Source organism: Heliconius melpomene, chromosome 7 (genome assembly GCF_056956725.1).
Source record: "Heliconius melpomene rosina isolate 202511_hmr_F chromosome 7, ASM5695672v1, whole genome shotgun sequence".
In the NCBI taxonomy this organism is placed as follows: Eukaryota; Metazoa; Arthropoda; class Insecta; order Lepidoptera; family Nymphalidae; genus Heliconius; species Heliconius melpomene.
In genome coordinates this window covers 10,845,112-10,861,194 of record NC_140395.1, presented here as the reverse complement: position 1 = coordinate 10,861,194, position 16,083 = coordinate 10,845,112, and the positions used below count along the sequence as shown (strand labels likewise).

Genomic DNA, 16,083 nt, shown 5'->3' with positions numbered 1-16,083 from the left:
ACGATGCAAGTACCATCTGAAGATAAAAAAAAATTAAGAAGTAGCTTTTATATCTATCATACAATAATAAACAAATAGCTAAAACTAATTACTGATTGATTTAAATGGCAAGGATATGTCTTTGTAACTTACTCTAATAATAACTCTAATGTAAAGGCCAAGTGCGGCGTTGAGCTTCGCCACTCAACACGCAACGCCTTCAGAATGTTGGAAAGGAAAGTGGGGGGGCGGAGTATCTGAATACTAGGTTTCTTCTATCCTACCTTGCTGTTTTGATATAGCTTTATTTCAATAATTAATACAATTGTAAAATACATTTGAGTGACTGGGTACGATGTTATTCTATAAAGCTATAACTTATATCGTAGATGAAATATAGAATATAGAGATAATTTTCAATCCAAAATTAGTGTTTATTTTGTATATAAAAGTAACTTGCGCCACCCATCCCGCTGCACGTGCGCGTATATTCTCAACAAGTAGAATTATTCGCCTTCGCCTCGCTCGTATACTCGTACTGTAAACTATATATGTATGACGTGTTAAAAAGTGTTATGTTATTGTTTATATGGGAAGTGTATAAGTGGACTGGCCGCGATGAGAGAAGCTTTCAGTTTGGCTTATGAATGCTAATAATATTTATATCGGGTTATATAGTGTAAACATATGAGGGATATGAGAACGTTTAAAATTATTATAAATTTAATTTAAGATTCTTTGTAATGATGATTTATCAGAAGTTTGGCAAGCGCTTTAAGAAACTTTCAATTTTTGAAATAGTTTACAGTAAATCATAATAAACATGTATATTGGGCATTGTTTTTATTACAAATGGTTATTACAGATTTTTTTACATCACGTCCCCATTTTGTATCCTGCATATAGCAAGGTAGGTAGAGGGAACCTAGTGTTAAGTCACTCCGTCCTCCACATTCTGCAGAATCTTCGATTCAATCTTCTATCTTGATAACAGAGCGAAGAAATAAAAATTTTAATAAATAATAATTCATTCCCCAAATGGGAATCGAACCTACAACCGTCGCGTCTATAACCACGCTTGTGCCACTACGCCATGACAGCCTCTAACAAATACAAATAATTGAATATAACATTATATAAAATTTAAGCACTCGTAAATTTAATACAGTATTTTTACAAGCATAAATAAACACTAATCAAAAATAACGTTTCGTTTTATTCTGTCTATAAACAAAATCTATTTAATTATACGAGTTGGTAATATGATTTGCTTGACGAAGTACTGTGTAGCTCCAAGCTCCAAGGGGGAAACATGAAGATACAAATTGGCGCGCGCATGTCGAGTAATTGGATCAACGCTCTTCCCCACGATTGATATCAAACGAACGTAATGTAGACTAAACAAATAGATATTTATATGGCATTTTTTATGAATATGTAATACTAGAAACCAAGTGTTATTACATTGTAGGTAAATTATACAAAATCTTTACATTATACAAATTATAGCCCATGTGTTATTTTCATGTATAAGCTACTCGTATATTACTGTAAAGTTTCATCTAAATCCGTTCAGTAGTTTTTGCGTAGAAGTGGAACAAGCTGGGTGCTTCCTTAGAAACTTTCACATTTATATTATTAGTAGGAAATAGGATTGTTTACAAGTATATCTAGATGAAATAATTTAATATATTTTAAGTATATGCTTAACGCAAAAAGTTTCCTTGGCACGTTGTATAAAAAGCAAGTATATATATAGAACAAAACCTTTATTTTTCACTATATGCAAATAAAAGACAAATTTAAATGACTTCCATCTGAAACCGTAGTTCTTGAGTAATTGAAATTAAAAGATACATACAAACTGCACGTGCATAGTTTTCATTAGACGAGTGCCACTTAATGAAACCTTTTTATTAGATTGGTAAGGGCGGCTCTACAGCTGGCGGTCTCCTATTCGTATACTTGTATGGCTTTTTAGTTTGTCTTTCCCCAACCCGTATGATTTATTAATCGATTTACTTAAATTGGATTAATTTGGGGAATGTCGTCAATGAGGGTACTTGTTAAATGGAATGGACGTAAAATAGTGACTGAAAGATCACATTTAAAATTTAATTTTCTTGTTAATATATTTATAATTTCTATCTATTGTTAGCTTAAAAGTAAAAATAAAGAATGTGCTCGCATGTCATTATTGAATTTATGACTAAAAACAAACACTATTAAAGTAAGAAAGTAAGGTTGCAATTCTCATTCTCAATTCTCATTTTTAAATGAGAAATTATCAATATTTATACGTTACTTGTAATATATATGGAGGATAGAGGAAAATTGAAGATAAAAGAGAAAAAATAAAATGACTACCTAAGTAAGTACCTCGACCGATAGTACTTAATGTGAAATCTTACACAGAGAAAGTAATCTGGAAAAAAATATACTCGTATGTAGGTAATAGATATATTCTCATTACCGATGGTAATGTAACGCGACGGTTGTGGATTCGATCCCCGAGGAATATATTTATAATATGAAAATATTTATTTACGAGTATATTTATATTTTCATTTCTTCGCTCTGGTGTCGAGGCAAAGAGCGGCGTTGAATTTCGACAACCAAAACGCAATGCCTATCGAATCCAGCGGAAACTGGAAAAAACTGTCTGAATGGGATCGAAGTGTTTTAACACTAGGTTCCCAGATTCACTTTACCTACCCTGCTATGTACGGAATACAGCATGAAGCTAAACACCAAATAAACAAGATTTATGGATGAAGTATGGAACAACATATTATATAGTAAGATACAGGAATGTGTTAAGAGAAGCGGATATTTGCGCATTATGAGCACTTTCAGTGCAATTTACTTCTAACGCCAGAATGGAAAGCGACGTGAGCTCGCTCTAAGTATCACTCGGGGCCATAACGCATGCATGTTGATTTTACGACTCTATATAAATTTAGATATATATTGCCATAACTTGTGTTGTATTTTATATCTATATAGTAAATAAAATATATCTATGTAAAATTTTACACTATATAGTACAGTTGTGGCGCAGCCACAAGCGTGTTTGTAAACGTGATAGGTTGTGGGTTCGATTATCACTCGAGGAAAAAAGATAATGGAATTCTTGATATATGGCGTTTCGAGCGTGCCAGTTGAGCACAATTCATTTCGCCAAGGAAAAAAGATATCTAATATTTTCATTGCTTCACTGTTGTGTTGAGGCTAAGTGACAATAAGTCATACAGACAGACCGACAAAAATGGCTCATTTTTAGCCTTTTCCTCAACATTCTTCTAGTATCGATGACTCCAATAAATATTGCAATACAATTTTTCACTATTTTCACGTTTATGTTTTTTAGAGTTTATAAAACACGTATTAACTTCTGACAATCTAAAGTCTATGAAACATTATAATTAGCATGTATTCGTACATTAGTATAAACGTAAAATCCTGCATATATCACTAATAAATCAGCGTTTAATTAACTCTTATTTATGTAGGGTAGGTATATTATATATTGTATTTATTGTGTAGTGGGTATGCATCAATAAACAGTCTTGCTCCCAACTTCGTGTTTTAATGACGTTCCACTGGCGACGAGATTCGAATTTACGCGTATTTACTGAGTTAAATAGTACTAAAAGTGTTTAAATATGCCAATCGGAAAGTTAGAACCATTTGACATTAGTTCCAAACAGTGGCCAGCATACATTAGACGTGTTAAACAGTATATTTTATTAAATGAAATTAAAAAGGAACTGTGCGTGCCATTGCTCATTACGGTGGTTGGCGAAACGACGTATGCTCTTATGTGCGACTTGTGTTCACCATCACACCCGGAATCAAAAACGTTCGAGGAATTGAATAAGTTAGTATCCGAACATTTAGAACCGCAACGCTCAGAGATCGCGGAGCGACACGTGTTTCGTCTGCGTAGACAAAATGGCGGCGAACCACTCACCGAGTATTTGCAAAGTTTAAAACATCTTGCTGCAACGTGTAATTTCGGAGTGAATTTAGAAGAAAATTTACGCGATCAGTTCGTATCAGGGTTGGCGAACGAGGCGATGAGGTCGCGGATTTTTGCCGAAAGAAACATTAAATATAAAGAGGCGGTGGAGCTGGCTCTGGCGCTGGAGGCAGCCGAGCGACACGCGGAGGTGAGCGCGGCCACGGCGGTCGGCGCGGCTTCGAGCGAGCTGGTTGCGGGCGGCAGCGGCGCGGCGGGCGAAGGCCTGCATCAGGCAAAAGTGCGGGGCGCGAGACCGAGGGGAGGCGCAGGCGGCGGGCGCGGCGCCGCCGTGGCTGACGGCGGGCAGCGTTGCTGGCGTTGCGGGAAGCTCCATCGGGCGGATCGGTGCCGGTTTGCGAACTATAATTGTGACGAATGTGGTGTGCGGGGCCACTTGAAAGTTATGTGCAAAGAGGTGCGCTCGAATCGACGAGATAAGTCGGGGCATAAATATATTAGTGATGATGAGTGCGAGGACTTTTACAATGTGCAGGTGGACGGATCAGGTGATGTACCCTATATAATAACAGTGGAGGTTAATGGCAAACCTATGGACTTTGAAGTTGATACAGGTAGTAGAATATCTACAATAAGCGAAGATTGTTACAGACAGTACTTTAAGGGAAATAATCTTACCGCCGATCGGCTAAATATACGTAGTTACGTAGGTTCAAAGATCGAGTCGATGGGTTTTATGTTTGTAAATCTTAAGCTCAATGGTGTGTCTGTCTCATCGTGCAAATTGTATGTCATTAAAAAGGGAGGTCGACCATTATTAGGCAGAGAATGGATCCGCGTTCTTGGAATATATAATATTAGAATTAAAAATAAAGAAATTATATCGAACTTAAGTAATGATCCATTTGTAAGCCAGTTAATGATCGAATTCCCAGAAGTGTTTACTGATAAGCTCGGAACTTGTAAGAAAACAATAAGTTTGCATGTGTGCGACAATACGCCGGTGTACGTGCGCGCGCGACCGGTTCCGTTAGCGTTGAAGGCGCGCGTTGAGTGTGAGCTGGGGCGTTTAGAGCGAGACGGTACAATTTATAGGGTTGAGACGTCTGATTACGGCACGCCAATTGTTCCCGTAATTAAAGAGAATGGCGATATACGGATATGCGGGGATTATAAAATAACAATTAACCCTAAACTAAAACGCGATCCGTATCCGCTTCCCCGTATTGAGGAATTGTTCGCTACGCTCAGTGGGGGAGAGGAGTACTCGAAAATTGATTTAAAAAATAGTTACCAACAAATGCTTTTATCAAAAGACTCCCAACCGTATACGGCCATTACGACACATTTAGGTACGTTTGTATATCGTCGCACTCCATTTGGTTTGTCGTGTATACCCGAAAAATTTCAGAAAATAATGGAAGAGACTCTTCGGGGTATACCTAAGACGGTGGTTTTTTTAGATGACGTGTGCGTAACTGGAAGCAACCGACGCGATCACTTAAATAATTTGCGGGCAGTACTCGAACGATTGCGTAGTATGGGTTTTACGGTTAAACTTGAGAAGTGTAGTTTTTTACAATCTAGTGTTAAATATGTAGGGTTCATTATTGATAAAACCGGTTTACGGCCGGATCCTAAGAAGCTTCAGGCTATTCGCGACGTTCCAAAGCCTATCAATATTACTCAATTAAAAAGTTTTTTAGGCATGTTAAACTATTACGGGAAATTTATACCTAATTTAAGTATTCTATTGCAACCATTGCACGAATTATTAAAGAAAGAATCGGCGTGGCATTGGAGTATATTGTGTCAAGAGGCGTTCTCGGCAGCAAAAAATTTACTCACCAGTAATAAAGTGTTAGCTCATTACGAGGAAGGGCGGCCATTGGTCCTCTCGGTAGACAGCAGCGCGTACGGGCTAGGAGCGGTGCTCGCCCACGTATACTCGGACGGTAGCGAGCGACCAGTCAGCTGTGTGTCGAGGACACTTAACTCGGCGGAGAGAAACTATAGTCAATTGGACAAAGAAGCACTCGCTATATTTTATGGTGTTACTAAACACCATCAATATTTGTTTGGGCGATCATTTATATTACGTACGGATCATCAACCTTTAAGTTTTATATTTGGTAAGAAGGGCGGAATTCCACAAACGGCAGCTAGCCGGTTACAACGGTGGGCTGCTCGATTATCGGGTTATAATTTTTCAGTACAGTTTGTTCGATCGACCGCGAATGCTCCCGCGGACGCGTTGTCGCGTCTACCATTACCGAGCGAGCGACGTCACACGGAGACCGTCCAGTACGTAGACCTAGTGAGAGACACTATGCCGGTTAATTTTACTGAAATTAGGGCTGAAACTGAAAAAGATAAATTATTAAGTAAAGTAAAAGGTTATATTTTGTTCGGATGGCCCTCGACGGCGAGTTGTGAGGAGGAGAAGCCGTATTTTTCGCGTAAGCATGAAATAGTACTTGAATTAGGGTGTTTATTGTATAAATATAGACTAGTAGTACCTCCATCTTTACGAGCTCGGGTTTTAAAGGAAATTCATGAAGGTCATTTAGGCATGAATAAAATGAAAAATTTGGCTCGAAATTATGTGTATTGGCCAGACCTCGACCGGGAAATTGAGAACTTAAGTCGATCTTGTGAGGCATGCGGGGTGGTGCGTGACGCACCTCCCCGAGCGGTTATGCATCCGTGGGAGTTCCCTTTGAAACCCTGGCAGCGTATTCATGCGGATTTTGCCGAACATGGCGGGAAAAAATATATGATCCTCGTGGATGCACATTCGAAATGGATTGAAGCAATGACAATGAGCAGGACGGACGCGGAATCTACGATAGAAGTGTTAAGATCCACATTTTCACGATTTGGGTTACCTACTGAGCTTGTAACGGATAACGGCCCGCCTTTTTTGTCTATTGAATTTAAAAGATATTGTGAACAAAATTGTATTCGACATATAACTTCAGCACCGTACAGACCACAAGGTAATGGAGCAGCGGAGAACGCGGTTAAAATAATAAAAAAAGTAATAAAGAGGGCGATTCACGAAGGCAAAAATATATCGAAAGCGTTATCGACTTTTTTGTTTCAATATCGTAACGTGGAGCACGCGACGACGGGTGTCGCTCCCGCGGTTGCGTTGTTAGGACGTCGATTGCGCGGGCGCCTGGACGCCATTAGGCCCGACGTGGCGAGTGTAGTGCGCGCCGCTCAGCGCCGACAGGTGCGGAACAAGGGTGGCTCGGACCGGGACATGGAGGTAGGCGAGCCAGTACTCGTTCGTGGATATTCTGATAAGACACCTAAATGGGTAGAAGGAAATATTACGCATAAAACAGGTCCGGTATCATATAAAGTAAGAGTGAGTAACGATTCACAATGGCGGAGACACCAAGATCAGATTATTCCACTTAAAAAAAAACATAGGTTGTCTTTATTCAAACCCAATTTAAACGCGGAACAAAAAGAGACAAACAATGATGAGGAAGCTACATTTGAAGATGCCGTGGGAGAGGAATCGGGTTCAGATGGGGAAAAAGACACGATTCGTAATAGAACCCGCTCCCCGAGTCCTCCACCATCGGACGCTTCCGCGCGAGCTCTGCGAGCGTATAATAGAAATAAAAATTTAAATTAATTTATGGATAAGTCATAATTATATATTGTGTTCTGTAGTCTATTTATTATTTATTGTAAGTTAGTGTTAAAATTAGAGGGGGAAAGATGTAGGGTAGGTATATTATATATTGTATTTATTGTGTAGTGGGTATGCATCAATAAACAGTCTTGCTCCCAACTTCGTGTTTTAATGACGTTCCAATTTAGACTGCACAATTCTAATCGGATGTTTGTATAAGGGCATGTAGAGCATGAAGGCTTGATCCTTTAATTACGTTATTAGAGATTTTAGTTGAATTCCTCTGTACAATTAGGTATATTTTAATGAAAGGATGTTTACTCTCTTATATGTTGCGAACTAGATATTAACAGATACCCGTCCTTAGCAGTCGGGAATAAAAGGAGACGTGGGTATACAATATCATTTTTTTTTTCAAATAAATTGAATAAGATTAAGAAATAAAACAAGCAGAATTATAGATGATTATATTTATATCCAATAAACTAAAGGATGAATTTTCCTATAATATTGTTAATTTTAAAATAAATGAAAATACCTAAGTAAATTTTCCACTGTTATACGAATACCATATTAAAAAAAAAGTAGATATAACATGAAAGAGAAAATCAATATGTTTTTCTCACGATATATGTCCCATTCATTTCCTTGCGACCGGAAATGGGTTCACGTGCCATTCCGGAAGTCTACTTTTCGTTGAGTCATAAAATGTACATAAGCTAACAATGAATTATTTTTAGTAGGGAAAGAAAATAAATATATACAGATTGTATATCATATATAATACAGTAGAATCTACTACGATCATTGTATAAATACTAATATATGAAAACTATTCTCTGTTATTTTGTTTGTATATTACAATAATATTATACCACAATACTTGCTTACTAATAAGACATATTTATATATATGTAGGAGATTGCTCGCAAATGACTCTTATTGGACCTGTGGGCTCCACTGTGGGTTAATGCAAGCAGGAATAACGCAGCAGATTCGTGACACTCGTCACTAGTCCGTCCTTTCTCCAATACATCAGAAGACTGAATCATTCTACGATCGTCAAAACATAAGAAGACTACACCATTCCATGATCGTCAACTTCCTCCTTATTTTAAAATCAAACTTCACCTTCACACGTCACGACTCTACTCAAGGCATAAGCCTCCGCGTTATTGGTCAAATTACCTCACTGGTCTAATAAAAGTCATACGAGACTCTTTAACATAAGTCAGCCAATCGTAATTCTACAATAATCAATAATTAGTGTCTTTTCGATCACTTCCTCTGAAGCTATACAAATGTGTTGACACGTTGTCATTTTTTACATGAACACAGCCAGTAATATTATAAACAGTTGCTACAGATGATATTAAAGCTAATCATTAAACATCTAAGATAATATAATATCTGTTCTAATCTCTTCCTTCTACATATATATAAAAAAAGTCGTACGCTAAATCGTTTCGTCACAGTCTGCGTGTTAACGCTAATCTGATGGTTCTCGCATCACAGCACCCAGTGTGGTTGCAGGACGAGCCAGGATCACTGACATGTTGTATCAGATATGATAATGTTATGTTGGAGGGTTGCTTTTGTAAAATGTTTAGGTAATATAGTATTTATTACAATAAGTAAGCTAGTGAGTTCGTCATGGCTCAAGGGCGCAAGGGTGCGACTGTGGACGCGACCGTTTTGGGCTCTTTTCCTCCCTCTGGTGACGAGGCTAAGCGCGGCGTTCAGTTCCTCCACTCAATACACAATGCCTCCATAATTCGGTGGAAAGTGGTGAACGGAATTGGAACGGTGGTGGCGGTAGAAATGGGAACGCACTGTCTAAACGCTAGGTTCCCAGTTACTCTCGTTCCCAAATTTAAACTATAATATAAAAAGGATCGATTTTATTTATCAGGTACGTATATTATTACCTTCTAGCATCTAGAAGTACAAAAAAGGTACAATGATTTAAGTTTAAAGTAGATAGGTGTTTAGCACATGTCTGTGATGTCCGGAGCCATCTCTCGACGGTCAGATCAATATTTACCTTGACAGGATGTTTGCTCCACGTATAAGGGGCTAAAATCTGGGAAAATATTTAAAATACAGATATTTAAGAGTAAATGTAAACTTTAAAAACATACTTGCATCAAACTAAAATGTGTACTGTTGTGCACATAATTTTTAATGAATTTTACTTTCATTTGTTAAAAAAAAATCTTCTCACATTACCATGAATATATAATATATGACTTATAAAAAATGAGAATAGAATACACTTACTTTTTTAGACTCTAAATGAACATTTTTTAAGAGAAAGAATAATAGTTCTATATATATCTACATTCAACCATATATAAAATGGAAAAAAAAAACTTAATAACGGAATATGAATAAAATAGTAATAATTTAGTTAACACTTTCCCGCTCGTATATACAAAAATTGTTTTATCTTCCATATTTCTTATCGAAGGAATACAAAAACTTTGACATGTGTGACGTTATCAATGGTTTTATGCCATTCATAGTTAACAAATATATAGTGTGGATGCTGTGTTACGGCTTATCGCGGCGGAAGGCGCGCTCTTGACCTCTAGTGATAACACCCCGTAAATAGTTGAACAGCTGTTATTGTTGTAGATATAAGAATATAAGTAGATATATAATATAATTTTAATATATATTTTTTTCCAGCTTCACGCTGCATCCCGCCGTATATAAGGAAGGCAGAGGGAATCTAGTTAAGACACTCCGTTCTCCACTTTACGCCGATTTTTGGGTTCATTGCGTGTTGCAGTGGCGGAACTTAACCGCGATTTGCCACGATACCAGAGCGAAGAAATGAAAATATTGATTCTCTTATGGTTATGGGTTCCCACTCGAGACGAGTAAGATCTGTTTCATATATTTTTTTAAGTTTAACAGTCAAGAGTTGCTTTTTTGCATTCTCTATTCTTATCAGTATTACTAGGTAGAGATGCACACTTTCAAATCTTATCTTTTCAAAATATTTTGTTTTAACCTATGAATTTTGACACTTAACAAATTTGAGTGTGTAGATAACGAAAATTTATTATACTTGGTCGCTAAAAGTCGATAAAGTGTTTTGAAAAATAAAAAAAATTAAAAAAATATATTAATTGTTCTGATCATAATGCAACTTTTGTATTGGTGTCTTTTTCTTAAACAATAAAATCTAAATTTATATACTACATTAAAATTTAAGTAATTACGTAGTTTAGTTCCGCAGGGGGCGCTCGTACAGTCGTCGACTTCCTCACAGCCAGCCTCATAGTGTTTGCTAAGAATCATAATTATGAAAATATATTAATTTGAGAATAGCAAATTTACTAACATATATATGTTAAATATTTTAATTATTATTTATTTTATATAAAAAATATAAAAATAAAGAGATAATTAAAAAGTAAAAAAAAGAAATCAATGCGACCCTGCCAGGATTCGAACCTGGAATCTTCTGATCCGTAGTCAGACGCGTTATCCGTTGCGCCACAGGGCCTATGTAGAGTAGTGCTAAATATTTAATCAAATAAAATCTAGTAGAATAATAATTAATATTACAAGCTTGAACTACTTCATTACAATTTTTTTTTATATAGTACAAATAATACTGTTATATACAGATAAATATATACAGAAATAGATTTATATTAATTACGTTAAGAATGTCTAATTATTGTATTATATATATAAAAATAAAAAGAGAGTATAATTCATAAAATAATATAATATTTTTTATCTGTAGAAGATTAAAGTGGCCATTACAAATGTTGAATTCAATACGGTCGCGTGTGCTCGTTAGTGAGCATTATTCTCGCACGCGGCGCCACTAGGGCGACAATTGCGAAGTATATAAGTTGTATTATATATAATTTATATATATGTATATTTAAAAAACCATTGTCATTGTTAGCTGTAACTACAATTTACAATCTTTAGAAGGAAAATCTAAAAACTACTTACGTTTTTATAAATTCTAAGAAGAGATTTGGCGACAGGTTATGGGTTCGTTTCCCATTGGCTCTAATATCAAGGCAAAGCATGGCGTTGTCAATCGCCACTTAACACGTAATGCCTTCAGAATTCGACGGAAAATGGGGAACGGAAGTGTCTTAACGGAAAGAGAGTTTTTTAACACTAGGTTCCCAGGTTCCCTTTGCTTTTCTACCATGTGCATGAAACAAGAATGTTTGTTAATAATATCTATACTACATATAGGTTAAATAACGAGTCGTTCTTAACCATAAATACCTACAACTAAAAAAAAAGGTTCCATACTTTTATAGCGACCGACGTTATCTTTAGCTTGAGATAAGTTTTATATATTTTTTTCTTATTTTTATGATTCCTTTCATATTTTCGTGTTGCTATTTTTCATACTATAAAATATATCAGTAAGAACATTATGAACTATAAATTACCGCGACAAGAGTCTATAGCTATCAACCTGTTGACGCCTCGCCCAGCATACATGTCCTCACTTTCGCCACTTATCTCGTAAAAATTAAACTTTATGTGGTTCACATATAGAACAACTTTAGAAAAATAAGAAAAAAACTAAAACCAACTATTTGCATAAATTTGTAACACGAAAAAATAAATTTATTTTCATATGTTTGTGGAATGAGAATTTTACACTATTAAAAAATAAATTGATTTTAAATTCATTTTAGTAAATATCTTTTTGTTAAGTAAGGAACTTAACGCCGCGTATTGCCTTGTTACCTGTACGAGGAGTTGGAAATATGAAATACTTTATTTCCTCGAGTGGCAATTGAACCTTTACCTTTTACAGTCGCACGGTCCCTTGCACTACGACTGGTCTCAAAAAAACTATGCTAATAGAAAACGTCCTTTACTATGCTATGGTGTTAATATTAACGAATAATCTTAACAGCTTCTAAATATTTATATCAGTGGCGTTAAAAGATCAAGCATCGGCAAAACTCAATTTCGAGTGTTTCCAAGTGCTCCATTTTAAAGATCAACTCACAGTATTTCCGCGTACAAAAACTTGTTTTCAGAATATAAATATAAGTTTTTTATATATAAATTTAAGTTATTACTTACATATCATAAGAACTCTTATTTTCACAAAATATAAATATATAATTTACAATAACTATTATAAAACGTGGAAAGCTGGTTTTATTGATGAAAATGATCTTTTCCAAGCAACCGATTTGTAGGAATCGATTAAGAACGAGAATAATGGAGTCCAAAAATAATAATTAATTTATACATATGTATAAATAAAACTTTTCATTGTAAAATGCTAAAAACCTTACGTAAAAATGTTATATTTTTATAGTTTATTACGATTTCAAATATATTTTTCCTAATTTGTATGTAAATAGGTACCTTACAGACTTGAGGCGTGAACAGTAAAGTAATGTCATGTGGGTGGATGTCCGTGTGAACAGTAAATATTGATCTTTAAAGAAAGCAAAGTCTTCGAGTCTTGTACGGACATACAGTCGTTTTACAGTTTAATTAGAAAGTTTTATGTATTATATGGTTATTTTTAACATTATTTCACATATTTTTATTTAGTAATTTAGATGATTATTTCTGGCCTGATTAGTTTATTTAGATTATTTTCATTCAGATCAGCTTTACTCTGTATCCCGCTTGCAGCAGGGTAGATCTAGTATTAAAACATTTCTTTCCCCATTTTCTATCGAATCCTGGAGGCATTTCGTGTTGAGTAGCAGGACTCAACACCTCGATTTGCCTCGATACGAAGAAATGAAAATATCAAACATTTTTTATTTAACATTTTTCCTCTAGTGGGGATCGAATCCACAACCTGTCGCAAGTGCAGTCAAGTTTTTTAATAAATTATTTTTTTGCAGTTTTAATCAAATTCCTTATGTCTTGAATATTCTGAAAATCCGGCGGAAATTGGGAAACGGAGTGTCTTAACATTAGGTTTCTTCTCCCTACCCATTTGCGGGATGCAGCATAAATAATCTTAATCAAAAGCATCTTACGTACTAATATAAAACCTAAGTATCAATAATTGCAAATCAAATAAGGCGTATGGTCATATTTTATATTATATACCTACTTCAGCAAATATTTGACTGCGGTTGGTGACAGAAGTATGTGGGTGTCACATGACCGGCGCCAGACAGACAGCGCTTCAGGAAATGTGAGCCTTAGATATTTGCGGTTATTGCTAGTGTGAGAATGTATGTATATAGGAAATATGTATATTTTTATAATTTTTTTTAAATATATAGATGTCATTTTGTATAAGGAAATGTTAATCAAATTGAAATAATTTAAAGTAGTGGTATATGTATGGTACGTTACGTACGTTTATGGTACGTATTACGTAAAAATTAATGTCAATGTTAATATTAGACGTAGACCTATTCAAAAAAGGGAAAAATAAAATAATTCTTAAATGTTACTTCAATATAAGGAACATTAAATTGTTGTAAATTAAGTCAGCTTCCCGCTATATCCCGCATATAGGGAACTTAGTGTTAAAACACTCCGATCCCCACTTTCCGCCGGATTCTGAAAGCATTCCGTTTTGAGTGGCAGAATTCAACGCCGCGCTTTGCCTCGACTCCAGAGCGAAGAAATGGAAATATAAATTAAAATAAATCTTCCATTTCGTCGAGTGGGGATCGAACCCACAACTAGTCACGTTCACGTCCCGACTGGCCTCAAATTTTATAAATAAGGTAATTTAATAAAACCATATTATTAATACCGTCAACAGTGGCCAGTTGTATGAACTAATCGACGCGACTGGTGTCCGATTGTCTCATCCCTAATGCATGCACATGGCATTGCATCACTTTTCCGCCCTTTCAGTACTTCCATTATTAACCAGCATAAGATGACCAGCTACTGTTACCACCACCCATATTATTTGACACCATTTACAGGTCTTGCTATACTGGTTATTTATACACAGCAGACTGTACAGCGCCATATGGAGTATTAGCGGTACACTTGGGACGTGCTGTAGTAAGGATTGGATGGAATGGGAACAACTGTCAACTTTTACAAACAAATATTGTATTAGTCTATTTTTTTTTATGCTTGAGTAATAACTTCTTTTTAACTTTCTGCGCGTGTTAAATTTAATTAGACTTAAAATCATAATGTATCAAAAACATTCATTTATATCTATTTATAATGATGTCTAATTTAAAAATAAACAAACCCTAATAAATTAAATATTTTTCAATTTCAGAATGTACTTATATAAAATTATTTTATTTATGTACATTTTACGTTTTGGAGCCTACTAAAAACGTACTTTGCAATATTTTTTCCAAAGATCATCAGAAAAGAATTGTCTAGGGGTCGCAAGGCTTATATTCATCTTAGGCTGTCCCTTCTAATTTCCGTCTCATACATTCATATCGGCAACTTAATCAAAACGCACACTTGTTTGGCCTTAGTAGGGGAGGGGACGAATATATTCATTTCGTCCGCAATATTTGTACATTAGAGGTCTTGCTCCACTACCCTCTCTAACTTGACTCTATAGCTCTACCAGCTCTGTTACTATAAGTTCTCGCAAGTCGAATTACAGGAAAATAAATTTAAAAAAAATATATGTAATCATTTATGTTTTTTTTTCAATTGTAATGAAATTCCAATTTTTCGTTGGAAACTATAATTCCAATGTATTTTACTTTATTATTGTATACTTTACTATTGTGAAAGTTTAAAGTCTTTTAGTTTATATATTAGGTATATATTTCATACCACCATATCTTATACGATTATGAAATATATAAGAAACTAGCGGCCCGCTCGCGGTTTCACCCGCGTGAACAATGTTATTATTAATTTCTGTGTCCATGACTACGTCCTAGTGACGTCTATGCAAAATTTGAGACTCCTAGCATTTGTAGTAACGAAGTTTCATACAAACTTTCGACCCCAAAAACCACCCCTTAGAAGTCGAATATTGCAAATTCCCGTCTTAGCGAACACCTACGTCCTATAAGTAACTCCTATGCAAAATTTGAGATTCCTAGCGCATATAATTTCTGAGATTTCGTGATGAGTGAGTGACCTTTCGATTTTATATATATAGATATACTTTCCTTCCTATAATATGATGGTATGAAATATAGAAAATAATAAAAAATAAGTAAAACTACAGATTTAAAATAAAATCTTTTATTTCATAATATCTATAACAAACTCCATGGCTTACAACAGTAGGGTATCGTTACGGGGGAGAACCCGAAGCAACGTAATGAAACCTTAAATCCCTGGTACGGACTCGTAATCCCATGACGAAAAGTTATTTCGCACAGGGGTGGCAGTTGGCCGGAGCTAATGTGGTTTAGTGTTTCATTTTAGTGTAAATTGTGTTTTTATTCACATTATGTTGTTTTTTAGGCTTAATCCCATTAGAGTGGTCCTTATAGAGTAGATAAGAAACTTACTTACGTATTTGTATAGATAGTTT

At 35.5% G+C, this 16,083-nt stretch overlaps 1 non-coding gene across 1 annotated transcript; it reads right to left on the bottom strand.

Annotated features, from left to right (window-relative positions):
- Positions 1-11,057: 11,057 nt before the first annotated feature.
- On the bottom strand, positions 11,058-11,130 carry TRNAR-ACG (transfer RNA arginine (anticodon ACG)). The gene has a single exon. It is a non-coding gene; the product is annotated as a tRNA-Arg (tRNA).
- Between the last annotated feature and the right edge of the window lie 4,953 nt (positions 11,131-16,083).